Source organism: Aegilops tauschii, chromosome 3 (genome assembly GCF_002575655.3).
Source record: "Aegilops tauschii subsp. strangulata cultivar AL8/78 chromosome 3, Aet v6.0, whole genome shotgun sequence".
NCBI classification, from domain to species: Eukaryota; Viridiplantae; Streptophyta; class Magnoliopsida; order Poales; family Poaceae; genus Aegilops; species Aegilops tauschii.
Genome location: NC_053037.3, coordinates 294048159 through 294068017, shown reverse-complemented (window position 1 = coordinate 294068017; position 19859 = coordinate 294048159). Strand labels below are relative to the sequence as shown.

Below are 19859 nucleotides of genomic sequence, written 5' to 3'. Positions count from 1 at the left end.
TGCTGGTGCACGCGTGTGCGTGCCTGGCCGTGGTGGCCTGCTGGGCCAATGCCATGTGTGGCCAGCCCTTTGTTAGGTTAAGGGCTAATCCCCTGTTAAACAAACCCTCTCCCAATTAGTCTAATGCCCTATGACATATGGGCCCCACGCCCCTTTTATTAAAACAAAAAATAAAAATAAAATAATTAATTAGTTACATAATTAATTAACTTAATTAAGTCTGTTAAATTAACCTAATCACTTATTAAACTAACTAATCGTGTTTAGTTAAACTCTATCAATGACAAACGGGACCCAACTGTCAGTTTGACTGGTCAACGGTCAGAGTTGACTGCTGGCATCATAAGTATTTTTGATTAAATTAATCTGTTAATTCCTCAAAATGAATTAAAACTTTGAAATTTAATATAAAATAATCCATAACTCGCATGAAAATACTTTGTACATGAAAGTTGCTCAGAACGACAAGACGAATCCGAATACGTAGCCCGTTCGTCCGCCACACATCCCTAGCATAACGAACACGCAACTTTCCCCCTCCGATTCATCTGTCCGAAAACGCGAAACACCGGGAATACTTTCCCGTATGTTTTCCCCCTTCGCCGGTATCACCTACTACCGCATTAGGGCACATCTAGCACCTCTCATTGTCATGCCATGCATCTTCATGCTTATGTTTGCATTGTATTTACTGTTTCTCCCCCCTCTTCTCTCCGGTAGACTACGATACCGACGCTGCTGCTGCCCCGTTCAAGTACGGTGTTGACGACCCCTCCTTCTCGGCTGAGCTTCCAGGCAAGCCCCCCCCCCCCTTGATCACCAGATATCGCCTATTCCTTCTCTCTACTTCTTGCATTAGAGTAGTGTAGCATCTTACTGCTTTCCGTTAATCCTATTCTGCTGCATAGCCTGTCTTTGCTACTACTGTTGTTACCTTTACCCGCAATCCTAAAAGCTTAGTATAGGATGCTAGTATTCCATCAGTGGCCCTACATTCTTGTCCGTCTGCCATGCTATACTATCGGGCCGTGATCACTCGGGAGGTGATCACGGGTATATACTATATACTTTATACATGATACATGTGGTGACTAAAGTCGGGTCGGCTCGTGGAGTACCCGCGAGTGATTCACGGATTGGGGGCTGAAAGGACCTTTGTCCCGACGGCCCTCTGGGTGGATCTTTGTGGCAGAGCGACAGGGCAGGTTGAGACCGCCTAGGAGAGAGGTGGTCCTAGCCCTGGCCGGCTTCCGCGGTTACGTCAAGTAACACGCTTAACGAGATCTTGGTATTTGATCTAAGTCTGGCCACTGGCCTATACGCACTAACCAGCTACGCGGGAACAGTTATGGGCACTCGACGTCGTGGTATCAGTCGAAGCCTTCGTGACGTCAGCGACTGAGAGGCGCGCGCCGGGTTGGACCGCGTAACGCAACTTCCTTTGAAATGGAGGTTGCTAGGTCTGCTCTGCGGCCACCCACGCAACGTGCAGGTGTGCAATGGGCGATGGGCCCAGACCCCTGCGCGCATAGGATTAGACCGGCGTGCTGACCTCTCTGTTGTGCCTAGGTGGGGCTGCGATGTGTTGATCTTCCGAGGCCGGGCATGACCCAGGAAAGTGTGTCCAGCCAAATGGGATCGAGCGTGTTGGGTAATGTGGTGCACCCCTGCAGGGAAGATTATCTATTCGAATAGTCGTGATCCTTGGTAACAGGATGACTCGGAGTTGTACCTTGACCTTATGACAACTAGAACCGGATACTTAATAAAACACACCCTCCAAGTGCCAGATATAACCCGGTGATCGCTCTCACACAGGGCGACGAGGGGAGGATCGCCGGGTAGGAGTATGCTATGCGATGATACTTGGTGAACTTACCATCTACTCTCTTCTACATACTGCAAGATGGAGGCTGCCAGAAGCGTAGTCTTCGACAGGACTAGCTATCCCCCTCTTATTCTGGCATTCTGCAGTTCAGTCCACCGATATTGCCTCTTTACACATATACCCATGCATATGTAGTGTAGATCCTTGCTTGCGAGTACTTTGGATGAGTACTCACGGTTGCTTTGCTCCCCCTTTTCCCTCTTTCCTTTCTTTCTGGTTGTCGCAACCAGATGTTGGAGCCCAGGAGCCAGACGCCACCGTCAATGAAGACTCCTACTACACCGGACGTGCCTACTACAACGTGCAGGCCGCTGACGACGACCAGGAGTAGTTTAGGAGGATCCCAGGCAGGAGGCCTGCGCCTCTTTCGATCTGTATCCCAGTTTGTGCTAGCCTTCTTAAGGCAAACTTGTTTGACTTATGTTTGTACTCAGATATTGTTGCTTCCGCTGACTCGTCTATGATCGAGCACTTGTATTCGATCCCTCGAGGCCCCTGGCTTGTATTATGATGCTTGTATGACTTATTTTATTTTTAGAGTTGTGTTGTGATATCCTCCCGTGAGTCCCTGATCTTGATCGTACACGTTTGCGTGTATGATTAGTGTATGATTGAAACGGGGGCGTCACAAGTTGGTATCAGAGCCGACTGCCTGTAGGAATCCCCCTTCCAACTCCTTGGCCGAAGTTGAGTCTAGTCATTGCAAAAGTTTTACTAACATGGCTGTGTGGCTTACAGGCCCACGTCGCCATTTGGGTGGTATTAGTATCTTTTATTCCTTGTCTATACTCTGAGACTCTGATCTCTCTTCTATTCGGGTTAAATGATTTTTACTGACTATAACTCTAGGTTCTCGTAACTACTTCCTTCTGGAGAGCCCCTCACTCCAGATGATTGCTTGGTGCACCAGAAGATTTCCAAGATACTCTCCCATGTTTACTCGAGACACTTGTGCCCACCGCCTTTGCAAATTCCCTACCACTGTTATATCATAATGGATAACTACATACACTTGCCATTTCAATCCCATTGATCTTGTTATTACAAGATACCTCAGAAATTCCCTCTATTGTTCCGAGAATACTTTGTGCCCACTGCCTTGCAGTTCATTATCCACATGAACACCCCTACGGATAATTCCTCGCACTTACCAAGTATTCGCCCATCCCTAGTCGTTTGTGTGTTTCACTAAGTTCTTTGAAATAATATTCGTTCTTCCAAAAATCCTTAGTAGCTTATTGCTCTTGAAATTATTGCTTGCTTGCATTATGGATAATCCCATAAGTATAGTAATCTTATTGGCAACCTTTGTCACTATCAATTTTGAGTCCATTGATTCAATATGTTGCGAATGCTCGTAATCCTCAATCAGATCCTAGAATTCATCCTTTCGGCTCAGACGTCATTCTAAACATGAGCTGAATCTCGACCAATCAAATTGTTGTCAATTTTACCCCTAAGCTTACTCAACTTATCCATCCTTAATCAGAGCGTTTGCTTCTGATCCTTTGATTTGGAAATCATAATTCCTTTACATGTGAGCTTTGAATTAGCTAGTTGCTTCTATAATCCAATGCCTTCGCATTGTTTCTTCCTCTGGTTGTGTGCCGATACTCACATCAGCTTCACTATGGACCGTGGATCCTTTGTTGAATTATCATCCGACAGTGTCCTTCATATTCAATAACCTTGTGAGCCTTTCCATGAGTATATAATGCCTTTGGTAATTTGTATCCTCTGCTTTGATAACCATACTCTACTTTCGAGCTTGTATTTTTTACTCCGCAGTTTGTGGTATATGTTCCTAAGATGCCCCAATGGGTTTAACCAACATCTTCCCTAATTTGTGTGAACCCGAAAGATTTCACGGGTCATACTTATCTGGTATTGCACCAGGTAAAACTTTCAGCAACTAATGTCATTTTCGAAATACGAGAGGTGAATGAATGATTGTGCATTTGGAGAAGTGGGAGTCGACCTTGAACTTTGTGTTCATGCCCATGGACACGATGTGGATCTTATCATTAAAGCTCCTCTTCAATTAAATATTCCCTTGGTATAAGTTCATCTTATATCTGGGATCTGGCCTTTTGCAATCGTGGTTCCGGCCATGTTCTCCTTTAAATACCATTTCTCGGACAAGTTGAAGTACTTGTCTTCTGTAGATCATTGCACCTGTCCAACCTATACTTTGATCAACCTTCGGTATTACCCCTGGTATCTCGAGGATATCACCCCATTGCACTACATGTTATGAATTTCTGATGAAGTAGTAGCTTTCCCCGTCATAGTCACTCCACGGGTTCTGGGTTGTCGTCAACCGAGAACACCGATTAGTGAATCGAATCAACAATGTGATTCAATACTCCTAGTACTTTGTTGTTGAGACGTTTAATACTCCATCACATCAGTCCTAGCCTGATCGGTTACTTCATGATCGTGCTAATTTTAACTGTGCTAACCGGTCCTTCCCGGAGCACAAATTTTGACAGTGAGCTAATCTTACGTCGATCTTCCTCATCATATCATTTCACCTTGAACATCAAGCTTGATTCCGAGTGTGTGTCGTATCCGTGGTTCCAATGACCCTTTGCTTCACCATTGCTTTTTATTGATGTCGTCGCTGTTTAATTTCTCCTTCGTGAAATCTCTCGACAATTGTGTCGTGATCATTATCAACATTTTGAGCTCTTCCAGGATATCAATTGAATTCATGAAGAGAAATACCATCCTTGCCCTCGATGATTTGTGTTATCATCGACCACTTTATTGTCTTCCGTTCAACACAAACTTGTTCGTGTTTCGTGTTATACCTTGAGATCCATGCTATCCAGCAATTGTTCTTCTTTACCTTGGAGTATTACCATCTTTTATGTCAATAATGTCATGAGAATTTCACCACATCTTATGCATTCTTGGTACAAGTGATACTTCCTGCCATCTCCGTTCATTCCTTGGTCCCCGTGTTGTTTCTAACCGAAAAACCGACAATTGAACTATGATGTGTGAATTCGAAACTTCTAGCAACCCTATTGCTTTGAAGTTAATGGTCGACATTTCATTCTTAGGCCATTGATTATCGAATCACCATTCTAACATTGATCGTACTACCTAAGACCATATTTCGGGTGCACTTTTCAACCAATGTTTAATCGTGTATGTTTTCCTCGATCATACCTCATTATATCATTTGATCCGACAAATGTTATCTCCTTGTTCACATAATTGTGGAAATCCATCTTTTGTTAACCTCGACGAATTTTCGCTGAGTCCATCAGCCACCTCATCATCCTCTCCTTGGTTTAATGATGAACTCTTGTTTTGGAACTCGATTCCATAGTTCATTTCCCGAGGATCGTACGATGTCTTCTCGTCAATTTGTGTCGCACCTTTTTCTTCTCAGGCATCCTGAGTCTGAGGTATCCTAACCCCAATCTGATCCGAATCTTGGTCGGATATGATGGTTCGAGCATCTTCCAAGAGTCATAACATTGGTATTTATATAGCCCGGTAAGGTGGTGTCAGACCTAGCCCACCTGGCCGGAGGCCCTATTGTAATAGTTCCCTTTTTAGCAAGGTTAATCATGCTTCCATGAGAAAATTGTAGGACTTATTCTATGAGTTGTTCCTGATGGATCCTTTGTGTATCCAAGGTCTGACCTTTCCCTGAAGACCATGTCAATGCTATCTCGAAGCATGTTTGTGGTACTCCGATCTTCAATAAGGACATTTGAAGCACAATGCTAAATTTTCCTTACCAATTATCCAAACACCGTTATATTGATAATGTCATGAAATTCCTCTCCCCGTACTCAAATGGTCTTCTATTCTATCCTGTCATGGATATCATGCTCTGTTTGTCCTTGGGAAGGATATACTCCTGAAATATGTGTTTAAACACATTTTCCTTTCCATTGTTCTGTTTAATCTAATGATCACCTTTTCCTTTCCATTATTTTGTTTAATATTTCTTGTGATCTATATGATCTAAGCAGTAATAATTCACTGCTTATGTAAACACCTTGGTGTACTACTCGGACAATAAGACCCTATTACTATTGTTGATGACATTCCGGTAGCCACCGATGGACGAGAACCTTGCCTGTTGGCCCGCCTCGTTCAACGAGCAGGAAAATGGTTCTCTTCGTCCCTCGCCCTTGGTACCAACGTTGTTGCCAACATAAATGGCAGGCTATCCTCTGAATGCCTTGCTATCGTGACCGTGCAAGATTTCAGCCCCTTTCTACTTTTAACCCACATGGTGGGCCCATAACCCACAGTTCCACAAGATGGAAACCTGACTCTCCTATAGACCCTATTTCCAAAGATATTCCTTGAGCTTGGCTTCGTATGCAATTCACGAGCCACATTCCTAGTGATCTATTCTGGTATCAGACGCAATACTTATTCGTGTTGCCCTGAAACCCTTTCACCTTATGACTAGGCATTGAAAGATTGCCTGACTGCTTGAAACTTCTTATTGTATCTTCGAACTTTACTCTCGATGTGTTTTATTTGATGAACTCGAGAGGTACTCATATGCTCATTCATGGGTTAATCCCAGATTATTACACTTATAGCATTCTATCGTTGCCGATCTGCCCCGTTACCTATTCGTAAGTATGATGGAACCCCCGAAGGAAGGATGACGACTTCATAATGATGACTTGAAGTAGTGAATGAAGACATCAATGTAATGGATTGATCTCTTCAAGAAGAGCAACCAAGACCGAGAAGAATCATTGGAATTTCATAACCTATTCTTCCCCCTTACTCCCCTCTTAAATCTCAGGACGAGATTTCTTGTAGTAGAGGAGAATTGTGATGCGCGGATAATTATGCTACAGTAAACCTACGCTAATGATGCCACGTCACCTCTGTTACTGTTGCTAACCTCGCATTAGATCAAACTGATTCAAAATCCAAATTCAAAAACAAGTCAAACAATTAAAGTTTTCAAAAGCCAAAACTAAAATGTTCTTACTGTGAGAAATAATACATAAGATATATTGGTGAAGTAACCAAGTCTTTATAAAAATTTTAAATGCACTAAACTAATTAAATCAGTAGCTAAAACCATTAATTAAATGCCTTTTATATTTTGTAAATTACTAATCTATTTTATCTAGGTGCCAAACTTTTTGTGGCAGTGGCCTAAGTAGTAATACTATTTTAGGAACTAAGTTGATAATTATACGACTAAAAATAAAAAGAAACAAAAATAAAATAAAACAGAAAGAAAAGAATTAAATAAAAATCACTAGACACGTGAGGCCTAGTGCTACAAGAGGAGACCCAGCCCACCTCCACCTCTCCTGCTAGCTCTCGCTACAGTGGGGGCAGGGGATCGTGGCGGCCATCCACGCCTCCAGCACCGCCGTGTCGAGCATCCAGTGCATCCCCGAGGAGGATAAGTTCGTCCCCTACCCCGTCGACAAACCCTAGCCCCTGACTTCTCCCTCCTAGTGCCGCCTCTTTCTCCCCCCTCGACGACCCGAGCCGCCGTCGTCGTAACCTTCGTCGCCCACGCGCTCTCCATCGTCCTCGCGCCCCGCCGAGGCGTCCAGAAGCTCCGCCAGCGACCGCTTCGTCCTCCTCGACCACGAGCTCAAACCGGGACCCCTACATCATCGGGATCGAGCTCCGTTTACCTCGGACCACCGCCGGCGTTCGTCTTCGATTCCGGCGCCGTCGAGCCCTCCCCGAGCCCACTTAGCACCTCTACTGGATCGTTGTGAGCCCCCTCTATCGATCCCTCGCCTTTCCCCGTCATTTTCGTCACAACAAGTCGTCACCCCACTGCCATGCTCGGAGCTGTGCGCCCGTGAACCCCTGGCCACGTCCCCGCCTCGCCTGGCCGCCCGTGCGCGCTCTGTCCGGCCGTAGCCCGCGCGCCCGCGCCCCGCGCCTGCGTCGCCCAAGATTTGGCCGCCCGCCGTGCCTCTGTTCGTGTCACCGCCCACCGCCGCTGCTGCCTTCTCCTTGCCGCTGCTCTGCTTCTGGCACTGTTGTTGCTCCTCCGCCGCTGCTCTGCACTATTGCCTGCTGCTGCTATGCTCCGCTTGCTGCTACCTTCCCATGCCGCCCGCTCGGGCCTGCTGTTGTGCTGCTTGCTGCTGATGCTGCCATTGCCGCCTGCTGCTTGCTAGCGTCACCGCCGCCGCTGGTAGTAGCCAAGGCCGAAGCCCCGCACCCCCTGCGCGAGTTCGCCCCTCCGCACATGAGCCGGCCGCGCCCGCTTCCCCCCGCTACCTCCCGCTCATCTCGCCCCGGCCACGGCACACCTTGCTGGTGCACGCGTGTGCGTGCCTGGCCGTGGTGGCCTGCTGGGCCAATGCCCTGTGTGGCCAGCCCTTTGTTAGGTTAAGGGTAATCCCTTGTTAAACAAACCCTCTCCCAATTAGTCTAATGCCCTAGGACATATGGGCCCCACGCCCCTTTTATTGAAACAAAAAAATAAAAATAAAATAATTAATTAGTTACATAATTAATTAACTTAATTAAGTCTGTTAAATTAACCTAATCACTTATTAAACTAACTAATCGTGTTTAGTTAAACTCTATCAATGACAAACGGGACCCAGCTGTCAGTGTGACTGGTCAACGGTCAGAGTTGACTGCTAACGTCATAAGTATATTTCGATTTAATTAACTTGTTAATTCCTCAAAATGAATTAAAACTTTGAAATTTAATATAAAATAATATGTAACTCGTATGAAAATACTTTGTACATGAAAGTTGCTCACAACGAGGAGACGAATCCGAATACGTAGCCCATTCGTCCGCCACACATCCCTAGCATATCGAACATGCAAATTTCCTCCTCCGGTTCATCTGTCCAAAAATGCGAAACACCAGGAATACTTTCTTGTATGTTTCCCCCCTTCGCGGGTATCACCTACTACCGCATTAGGGCACATCTAGCACCGCTCATTGTCTTGTCATGCATCTTCATGCTTATGTTTGCATTGTATTTACTGTTTCTTCCCCCTCTTCTCTCCGGTAGACTACGATACCGATGCCGCTGCTGCCCCATTCGACTATGGTGTTGACGACCCCTCCTTCTCGGCTGAGCTTCCAGGCAAGCCACCCCGCCCCCTTGATCACCAGATATCGCCTATTCCTTCTCTCTACTTCTTGCATTAGAGTAGTGTAGCATGTTACTGCTTTCGGTTAATCCTATTCTGCTGCATAGCCTGTCTTTGCTACTATTGTTGTTACCTTTACCCGCAATCCTAATGTCGGATCTGGGGTTCCAGCAAAACCCTTAAGGTTCAAACTCTGGGGTGCGCGCGAAGTTCTTTCCCTCCTACCGATCCATGCCCTAGCTCGCTAAGATCTCGCGGACGAACTCGACGAACTCGCAACACAGAAAGACACGAGGTTTATACTAGTTTGGGCCACCGTTGTGGTGCAATACCCTACTCCAGTGTGTGGTGGTGGATTGTCTCTTGGGCTGATGAAGAACAGTACAAGGGGAAGAACAGCCTCCTGAGGTTGAGGTGTTCTTGTGCTCTGTGAACTTGCGGTTGTGAGGATGGAATGGATCCAGTCCAAGATCAGTTGCCTCTACTGCGGTGGCTAGTTCTACTTATATAGGCCCTGGTCCTCTTCCCAAATATTGAGCGGGAAGGGAGCCAACAACGGCGGGCAAATTTGAAAGGGGACAGCTAGTACAAGCTATCCCGACAAAAGTGGTCTTCGCCTGCAAAAGGCTCTGGTGGTGACGCCGTCTTGGGCTCCATGGTGACCTCCGTCTTCCCGTCCCGCTGGTCTTAGTCTCGTTGCACTGATATGAAAACCTTTGCCTGATGCCTCGGTACTCCGCGTCTACGCCTGCTTCCTTGGCACCAAAAAGGAAACAAGGACGCTGCGCGCGCTAGCGCCCGCCTGGCGCCCGCCTGGTGTCGGTCGTCACGGCTCGCGTCACTAGAGCCTCGCGAGGTTTGCCCCACCTTGATATCTCCGCTCCTCGCGAGCCTGCCGGGAGAGGCCGCTCCTAAGGAGGTCTTGCGTCGTCCGCCTCACGAGGCTTGGCCCCTTGCAAGGGTCTTGAATGCCTTGTTGATGAAGATGGGCCGTACGGGCCTGCTAGCAAAGCCACGCCGTGGGCCGCAGGCAGGCAAGTCTGGGGACCCCCGTTCTCAGAACGCCGACAGTAGCCCCCGGGCCCAATGTGCGCTTGGGCTTGGCTTCGCGGCGAAGCCAAGGCCAAGCGCGTAGCGCCGCGGGCCCCAAAAGCCTGCGGCCTCGGTTGACGCGTGGCGGTTGATTGGACGTGGGCGTCTCCGCTTCCCCACGCTGCCTCGGCAACTGCTCGACTTGACAAGTCCCTGCGGCATGCAGGGAAAACCATCATTATCTGTGATCGTGGGGCACTGGTTGGCCTTCTCTTGCTATAAATGGGGAGGGGGGCGGAGCCCCCGTCGCCCATCTCTTCCTTGGTCGTTTGCTTCTTCCTCCTCGCTCCACTGCTAGCAGCGCCACCAATGGCGCCACGAAGGAAGTTCTCTGCTGCCGAGAAGGGGAAAGCCCCTCGCGAGGGACCCAGTTCCCCAGCTCCCTAGCGCGGACGCGCCGTCCGCGCAAGCACGTCGCGACCCCCGTCGCGGCCCACAGTCGTGGTGGCGCCGCGACATGCGGAGGGGGTCGTCCCAGCCATGGCGGTCCAGCTGACGAAGGGAGGCGTGCCATGGTGGCGCGGCCTCCCCGTCCGCGCTTCCATTCGGCGGAAGTGTCGCCGGAGTTCGTCGTCTGGTCGGAGAACCCAGCCGGCAACTGGCTCCAGCTTCTGTGCTTCTTCGTCGACGAACTGCCGGCCTCTGGTCCAGGCGGGCTCTGGTTGCAGGCGGATGGTTGCTGCAGCAAAGCTTCTTGGGTCGCGGCCGAGACTGCCACCGCGGGCAACATAGCCCTGCCCGCGGCTGGCAGACGTTCGCCCGCGCGCGCGGCCTGGGTAGGCGGTGCACCCTCCACTTCAAGTATGATGGTGGAACGACTCTCTATGTGAGGGTGTTTGGGGAAGACGGTCGCCGCGCCGGGTGCTGCCCCGAGGGGAACAACGGCGAGGAGGTGCTCGGCCTTGGCGACGGTCGCGACGAGGATGAGGGCGACCCCGCCCCCGGCGGCGACCGTGTCTCGTCCAGCTACGGCGGCTCTTCCTCCGGCGACAGCTCCAGCAGTGGCGGCTATGACCAGCCGCCTCGCCGTCGCACCCGCTTTGAAGGCGGCAGTGGGTTGTCTCGTCGCCGTGCCTCCGTGAAGCGCGAGGAGGGGTCTAGCTAGGCTCGGGATGTCGCTAGGGGCCTGCCTCCGTGGATCGCTGCAACGCTGCTTTTGTTTTGCTCTTTTTCCTACATCAAAAAATGAAACCAGTATGGGCCCAGAGGGGCGTGTATCGAACTGTGGTTCCTTGGTTATTGCACTATGCGTGTTGTTCCCATGCCGTGTTGCTATTTTGCGCAAAGATAACTTAACCTGGTGCATCCGGGATGCCCTCTTCCTTACGAGGTGTTTGTTTCCTCGTGTCCATCTTGACCTGGTGGTCTGTGCTTGCTTAGGAACTGCAAAAATTTGTTAGGAGGTGTGCTAGAGGATTTGCCATCCACCCAAGCCTTGACCTCGCGCTTTGTATCGCGGTACCCGAGGGGCATGGACTAGGAGAGATGCGCCAGTTTTTGGGCTCGAACGAGAGTGGCTCGCGAGAAGGCAGAGAGGAGAAAAATGCTCGCTAGGGCACCTGCCTAGCCCCCTCGCGAGGTATGCGAGAGAGAGAACACGAGCAAACCAGAGCCAGAAAAAGCGGTAAGAGGCGAAGGAATCGAATCAGCAAGAAACACCAAAAGCAAACTTCGATTAAGGAAAAGCGAGCCAACTACGGAAAGCAAATGAAAGCCGCGTCCGGCACGTAATTTAGTCTTCAAGTCTTCTCACCAGCGCGGACCTAAGTTCTGCCACTAGGCGTGGGAGGGAGCCCCAGGGCCTGAGGCCCGCGCTCCTGAGACTCCGGGGCGTGTACAGCCCCACTCATTATTACGTGAGAGTGTCACGGTCGGCGATTCTTCACAGGCACCGGGCCTTCTTCACAGGCTCTGGGCCTTGCTTCATGGGTAGAATTTCCGAAGATGCTGGATGTTCCAGGCGTTCTGGATGGGTATCTCGTCCCGCGTCTCCAGGCGCGCGGCGCCAGGCCTGGAGACATGGACGACCCTGAACGGGCCCTCCCACATGGGTGAAAGCTTGTGCAGCCCTTCCCTGGAGAGGACCCGCCTCAGGACGAGGTCGCCCACCTCGAGCGTCCTGGAGCGGACGTTGTGGCAGTGGTATCGCCGCAGCGCTTGTTGGTACCTTGCCGCCCTTAGTGCAGCTTCGAGACGACGTTCCTCCCCCAGCACGAGATCCATCCCCCGCGTGGCGTCCTGCTGCGTTTCGTCGAACGCCAGGACCCGTGCTTAGCGATGCTTGACCTCGTGAGGACGGACTGCTTCAGCTCCGTAGACAAGGAAGAATGGGGTCTCGCCCGTTGGCTTGGTGGCGGTGGTGCAGATGGACCACAGCACGGACTGAAGCTCGTCGTGCCAGCCCCTGCCACAGGCCTCGAGCTTCTTCTTGAAGGTCCTGGTCTTGAGGCCCCTTAGGACCTCTGCGTTGGCGCGTTCGGCCTGACCATTGCTCCTGGGGTGCGCCACCGAAGCGTAGCAGATCTGCGTTCCAAGGTTAGCACAGTAGGTTTTGAAGAGGTTACTGGTAAACTGCGAGCCGTTATCTGTGATGATGCGGTTGGGGACCCCGAAGCGGCTCACGAGGCCCTTGATGAACTTGACAGCAGAGCTGGCTGGGATGGTACGGACGGCTTCCACTTCCGCCCACTTGGTGAACTTGTCGATGGCGACGTAGAGGTAGCAGTAGCCCCCTGGCGCTCGAGGGAACGGGCCCAAGAACTGCTTCTCCATCTTGCGCACCTCCGCGAGGTATGCCTCCATATGCTCGTCCTTTGGCTCGTATACTTTGTTGAAGAAGTTGACGAGGAGCTGCGAGTCGCCTCTAACGGTAAGGCGCTTCACCCCCAGAACTGCCGCGGCCTTCAGGCCAGCTATGAGGCCTTCATATTCTGCTATGTTGTTGGAGACCTTCTCGCCATGCTGAAAGCAGAGTTGCACGACGTAGTAGAGCTTATCCTGAGTGGGTGAGATTAGTACTGCTCCAGCCCCTGCGCCTTGGTGCGCGAAGGCGCCATCGAAGTACATGACCCAACCGTGCGGTGCCTCGCTTCCTGGCGAGGTGGATCGGTCTTCGCCTTCTTCAAGTGTCGGGGCATCCTTCCATTCCGCCACAAAATCAGCGAGCGCGGCCCCCTTGATGACCCTGGTAGTGCTGAACTCCAACTGGAACACTTGCAGCTCGATGTTCCACTCGGCAACCCTTCCAGCTGAGTTGGGGCTCCTGAGCACCCTCTCCAATGGGTAGGCCGAGACGACCTTGATGGGGTGCCCCTGGAAATAGTGCCGTAGCTTGCGTGAGGCCACCAAGAGCGCGAGCAGGAGCTTCTGAGGCATGGGGTATCGTGCCCTCGCGTCCTGCAACACGGTGCTAACAAAGTACACCGGGTGTTTGACGAGAGCCGGCACGCTGTCGAGGCTCGGGTCTTGCGGAGATTGGGGCGTCTCCTGAGGTGGAGGGGCTCCTGAGGTCTGACTGCTTTCGGGAATTTTGGCAACGTTGTCTTGCCGAGCTTGGTCTTCTGGTGCTGAGGCTTTTGTGGCGCCTTCCTGACCCTGCATTACTTCAGCTATAGCTTGGCGCGGCGCGCCCTTGGCTTGGTGCTCCTCCCGAACTGCCACCAGCGCTGCGCTGGCGGAGTACGGGGTGGCGACAAGGTAGAGCACTAAGGGCTCGAGAGGTCGTGGTGCCACCATCACCGGAGGGCTGGTCAGGTATTTCTTGAGGTCTTGGAAGGCTCGGTCGGCCTCCGGTGTCCACTCGAACGGGCCCTTCTTCTTCATGAGCTTGAAGAAGGGTAAGGCGCGCTCTCCCAGCTTGGAGATGAAACGCCCCAATGCGGTCACTCGTCCCGCCAGCTTCTGCATCTCTTTGAGGGTCTGCGGCGGGCTCATGTCCTCGATGGCCTTGATCTTCTCCGGGTTCGCCTCGATCCCTCTGTGGGATACGAGGAATCCCAGCAGCTTGCCGGAAGGGACACCGAACACACATTTCTCCGGGTTAAGCCGCAAGTTCACCTGGCGCAGGCTCTCGAAGGTCTCCTCCAAGTCTTGAATCAAGGTTCTCACCTCCCGAGACTTCACCACTATGTCGTCGATGTAGGCCTCTGTGTTTCTCCCGAGCTGCCGCCCCAAGGCAATGTGCATCAGCCGCTGAAAGGTCGCGCCCGCAATGCGCAGCCCGAAGGGCATGCAGGTGTAGCAGTACACCCCACACGGGGTCAGGAAGGTTGTCTTTTCTACGTCTTCCACCGCCATCTTGATCTGGTGATACCCTGAGAACGCATCCAGGAAGCACAGCAGGTCGCACTCGGCGGTGGAGTCAACGATTCGGTCGATGCGCGGGAGCGGGAACGGATCTTGGGGGCAGGCTTTGTCAAGGTTGGTGAAGTCGACACACGTCTGTTCCTTCCCACTTTTCTTCGGCACTACGGCGGGGTTTGCCAGCCATGTGGGATACCGAACCTCGCGAATGGCACCCGCCGCCTCCAGCTTGCGGGTCTCCTGGACGATGAAGGCTTGCTTCTCCGTGGATTGCCGCCTCGCTCGTTGCTTGACAGGGTGCATGTTGGGGCACACCCTCAAGTGATGCTGAATCACCTCTCTCGGAACCCCCACCAGCTGATTGGGCTCCCATGCGAATATATCCTTGTTTGCGCACAAGAACCTCACCAGCGCCTCTTCTTGGACGGAACCGAGGCCGGCACCTATGGTGAAGGTGGCTCCTGAGGGTCCGTCCTCATTGACCGGCACCTGCTTGGTTTCCGCCTCGTCTTGGGTGAACAGCTGCTTCTTCTTGGTAGGCACGGCCTCCTTGGCTTCGGGGGTACCAGCGACGGCGGGCTGCGCCGCCGCTGCGGTCTTGAAGGCAAGCTTGAGTGCCGTTACGGCCTCCTTGGTGTCCCCCTTGATGGTGAGGACGGCCTTGCTCCCAGGCATCTTCATGAGGTTGTAGGCCGGGTGAGTCGCCGCCATGAACTGGGCGAGAGCTGGGTACCCGAGGATGGCGTTGTACGGGAGGCCGATGCGGGCGATGTCGAAGTCGACCAGCTCGGTGCGGTAGTTGTCGCGTGTGCCGCAGGTGACTGGGAGACGGATCTGTCCCAGAGAGTGGGCAGCGCCGCCACCAACTCCTGAGAAGGGCTTGCTGAGACTGAGCCGCTCGAGCGGCACGTGAAGAAGGCTGAAGGCCTCCACGGAGAGCAAGTTGAGGCCGACACCGCTGTCGATGAGGGTCTTGGTAACAGCCACGTTGCAGATGGTGGGCGTGCAGAGCATTGGGAGCATGCCCGAGCCGGCAGTGGAGTCGGGGTGGTCTTCTGAGCTAAAGGTGAGGTTGGCCTCTGGCGCAACCCAACCCGGCAGAGCCCCTGAGCGCTTGGAAGCGACCCCAATCTGACAGAGGAAAGACTTGACGTGGCGATCTGAAGGCGGTACTTGAGAGCCGCCCAGCAGGGCTGCGACTGCGTGGTGCGGCGGCACCGCGTAGCGAGCAATGAAGAGATCGCGGAGTTCCCCCCAGGACGCCACCGTGGATCCAGGGAGGTTCAGCAGCCAGGCGCGTGGCTCGCCGGCGAGGGCCATGGGGAACCAGTTGGCCATGACCTTGTCGTCGCCCCCGGCCTCGAGGACGGCCTCCTCGTACGCCAGTAGGAACGGCGACGGGTCCGCCGCGCCGTCGTAGCGCGGCGGCATCTCCGACCTGAACTTGAGTGGCCATCGCACCCGTCGCAGGGCGGGGGCCAGGGCTCGGAGCCCCTAGCCCCGTTGTCAACACCAGCCACGGGAGCGGATGGCGGGGCACCCGCCATGGGGGCGAAGTGCGGCGGTGCGGGGAGTAGGCCGGTGGAGAGAAGCTACGGTGCATGCCTACCTGGCGCGCCAAATGTCGGATCTGGGGTTCCGGCAAAACCCTTAAGGTTCGAACTCTGGGGTGCGCGCGAAGTTCTTTCCCTCCTACCGATCCACGCCCTAGCTCGCTAAGATCTCGCGGACGAACTCGACGAACTCGCAACACAGAAAGACACGAGGTTTATACTGGTTCGGGCTACCGTTGTGGTGTAATACCCTACTCCAGTGTGTGGTGGTGGATTGCCTATTGGGCTGATGAAGAACAGTACAAGGGGAAGAACAGCCTCCTGAGGTTGAGGTGTTCTTGTGCTCTGTGAACTTGCGGGTGTGAGGATGGAATGGGTCCAGTCCAAGATCAGTTGCCTCTGCTGTGGTGGCTAGTTCTACTTATATAGGCCCTGGTCCTCTTCCCAAATATTGAGCGGGAAGGGAGCCAACAACGGCGGGCAAATTTGAAAGGGGACAGCTAGTACAAGCTATCCCGACAAAAGTGGTCTTCGCCTGCAAAAGGCTCTGGTGGTGACGCCGTCTTGGGCTCCATGGTGACCTCCGTCTTGTCGTCCCGCTGGTCTTGATCTTGTTGCACTGACATGGAAACCTTTGCTGATGCCTCGGTACTCCGCGCCTGCGCCTGCTTCCTTAGCACCAAAGAGGAAACAAGGACGATGCGCGCGCTGGCGCCCGCCTGGTGTCGATCGTCACGGTTCGCGTCACTAGAGCCTCGCGAGGTTTGCCCCACCTTGATATCTCCGCTCCTCGCGAGCCTGCCTGGAGAGGCCGCTCCTGAGGAGGTCTTGCGTCATCCGCCTCGCGAGGGTCTTGAATGCCTTGTTGATGAAGATGGGTCGTACAGGCCTGCTAGCAAAGCCATGCCGTGGGCCGCAGGCAGGCAAGTCTGGGGACCCCCGTTCCCAGAACGCCGACACCTAAAAGCTTAGTATAGGATGCTAGTATTCCATCAATGGCCCTACATTCTTGTCCGTCTGCCATGCTATACTATCGGGCCGTGATCACTCGGGAGGTGATCACGGGTATATACTATATACTTTATACATGATACATGTGGTGACTAAAGTCGGGTCGGCTCGTGGAGTACCCGCGAGTGATTCATGGATTGGGGGCTGAAAGGACCTTTGTCCCGACGGCCCTCTTGGTGGATCTTTGTGGCGGAGCGACAGGGCAGGTTGAGACCGCCTAGGAGAGAGTTGGGCCTGGCCCTGGTCGGCGTCTGCGGTTACATCAATTAACACGCTTAACGAGATCTTGGTATTTGATCTAAGTCTAGCCACTGGCCTATACACACTAACCAGCTACGCGGGAACAGTTATGGGCACTCGACGTCGTGGTATCAGCCGAAGCCTTCGTGACGTCAGCGATTGAGCGGCGTGCGCTGGGTTGGACCGCGTAACGCAACTTCCTTTGAATGGAGGTTGCTAGGTCTACTCTCCGGCCACCCACGCAACGTGCAGGTATGCAATGGGCGATGGGCCCAGACCCCTGTGTGCATAGGATTAGACCGGCGTGCTGACCTCTCTGTTGTGCCTAGGTGGGGCTGCGATGTGTTGATCTTCCGAGGCCGGGCATGACCCAGGAAAGTGTGTCTGGCCAAATGGGATCGAGCGTGTTGGGTAATGTGGTGCACCCCTGCAGGGAAGATTATCTATTCGAATAGCCGTGATCCTTGGTAACAGGATGACTCGGAGTTGTACCTTGACCTTATGACAACTAGAACCGGATACTTAATAAAACACACCCTCCAAGTGCCAGATATAACCCGGTGATCGCTCTCACACAGGGCGACGAGGGGAGGATCGCCGGGTAGGAGTATGCTATGCGATGATACTTGGTGAACTTACCATCTACTCTCTTCTACATACTGCAAGATGGAGGCTGCCAGAAGCGTAGTCTTCGACAGGACTAGCTATCCCCCTCTTATTCTGGCATTCTGCAGTTCAGTCCACCGATATTGCCTCTTTACACATATACCCATGCATATGTAGTGTAGATCCTTGCTTGCGAGTACTTTGGATGAGTACTCACGGTTGCTTTGCTCCCCTTTTCCCTCTTTCCTTTCTTTCTGGTTGTCGCAACCAGATGTTGGAGCCCAGGAGCCAGACGCCACTGTCAATGAAGACTCCTACTACACCGGAGGTGCCTACTACTACGTGCAGGCCGTTGATGATGACCAGGAGTAGTTTAGGAGGATCCCAGGCAGGAGGCCTGCGCCTCTTTCGATATGTATCCCAGTTTGTGCTAGCCTTCTTAAGGCAAACTTGCTTAACTTATGTCTGTACTCAGATATTGTTGCTTCCACTGACTCGTCTATGATCGAGCACTTGTGTTCAAGCCCTCGAGGCCCCTGGCTTGTATTATGATGCTTGTATGACTTATTTTATTTTTAGAGTTGTGTTGTGATATCCTCCCGTGAGTCCCTGATCTTGATCGTACACGTTTGTGTGTATGATTAGTGTACGATTTAAACGGGGGCGTCACAATCTTTATTGGTCGAACCGTTATGACAACATACGTAATTCCCTTTGTCCATCGGTATGTTACTTGCCTGAGATTCGATCGTCGGTATCTTCATACCTAGTTCAATCTCGTTACCGGCAAGTCTCTTTACTCGTTCTGTAATACATCACCTCATGACTAACTCCTTAGTCGTTTGCTTGCAAGCTTATGATGTGTATTACCGAGAGGGCCCAGAGATACCTCTCCGATACTCGGAGTGACAAATCCTAATCTCGATCTATGCCAACTCAACCAACACATTCGGAGATATCTGTGGAGCATCTTAATAATCACCCAATTACGTTGTGACGTTTGATAGCACACAAGACATTCCTCCAGTATCCGGGAGTTGCATAATCTCATAGTCGAAGGAATATGTATTTGACATGAAGAAAGCAATAGCGATAAAACTGAACGATCATTATGCTAAGCTAACGGATGGTTATTGTCCATCACATCATTCTCCTAATGATGTGATGCCGTTATCAAATGACTACTCATGTCAATGGTTAGGAAACCTTAACCATCTTTGATCAACGGACTAGTCTAGTAGAGGCTCATTAGGGACACAGTGTTTGTTTATGTATTCACACATGTATTAAGGTTTCTGATCAATGCAATTCTAGCATGAATAATAAACCTTTGTCATGAATAAGGAAATATAAAATAACAACTTTATTATTGTCTCTAGGGCATATTTCCTTCAGCGGCCGCTTGGGTGCGTCATTAATACGGACCTGTGGGAGCGAGGCAGGCAACGGTCAAAGGCTGTCTCGCTTCCCAGTGAGCCTGTGCGGCGAACTTCTGGCATTCCTATACCATCATATCACACAGCTACTCGCAAGCCTCCCAGTGACACTGCGCAGTAAAAACGCCTCCCGTCAATTCGCACGCCTACACACATGCCTCCCGGACTGCATGTGTGGCGGACTGCTCGCATGCGTCTCGTCAACTCACGCCTGCTCGCACGCCACACAGGGCGCGTGGCACGTATTTTTGTTTTTATTTTTTGCTGATTCATTCTGCCACTTTACTGCTTAACTGAATCATGGCACGGTCTAACACACACGGTCCGAATAAATATTCCGTATGAGATATTGGTTGCCAGTTATTAAAAATCTCTCGTTTGTAAGTAGATTATATCAAATCTTGTCTCAAATTTGACGAAAAATACAATATCACAGTCTACTAGTGTCCATATATGACACAACGATAAATTTTATGAATTTCATCTAAGTTTTGGATTTACTGAATTTTAAAAATCAATATTCTCAATGTTTTGAAATTTCTTTCACTGGGAAACATGCACCGAGGGACACACATATGATTTTGCAATCCATTTTGTTGCACATGTTCACTACATAAAAAGTTTGACATGCCTCAAAGTGGA

At 51.6% G+C, this 19859-nt stretch overlaps 1 long non-coding RNA gene across 1 annotated transcript; it reads left to right on the top strand.

Moving 5' to 3' along the window:
- Positions 1 to 7246: 7246 nt before the first annotated feature.
- Positions 7247 to 18359, top strand: LOC141042388 (uncharacterized). Its single transcript, XR_012204934.1, has 3 exons — positions 7247 to 7622; positions 8896 to 8970; positions 18053 to 18359. It is a non-coding gene; the product is annotated as an uncharacterized lncRNA (long non-coding RNA).
- Positions 18360 to 19859: the final 1500 nt, after the last annotated feature.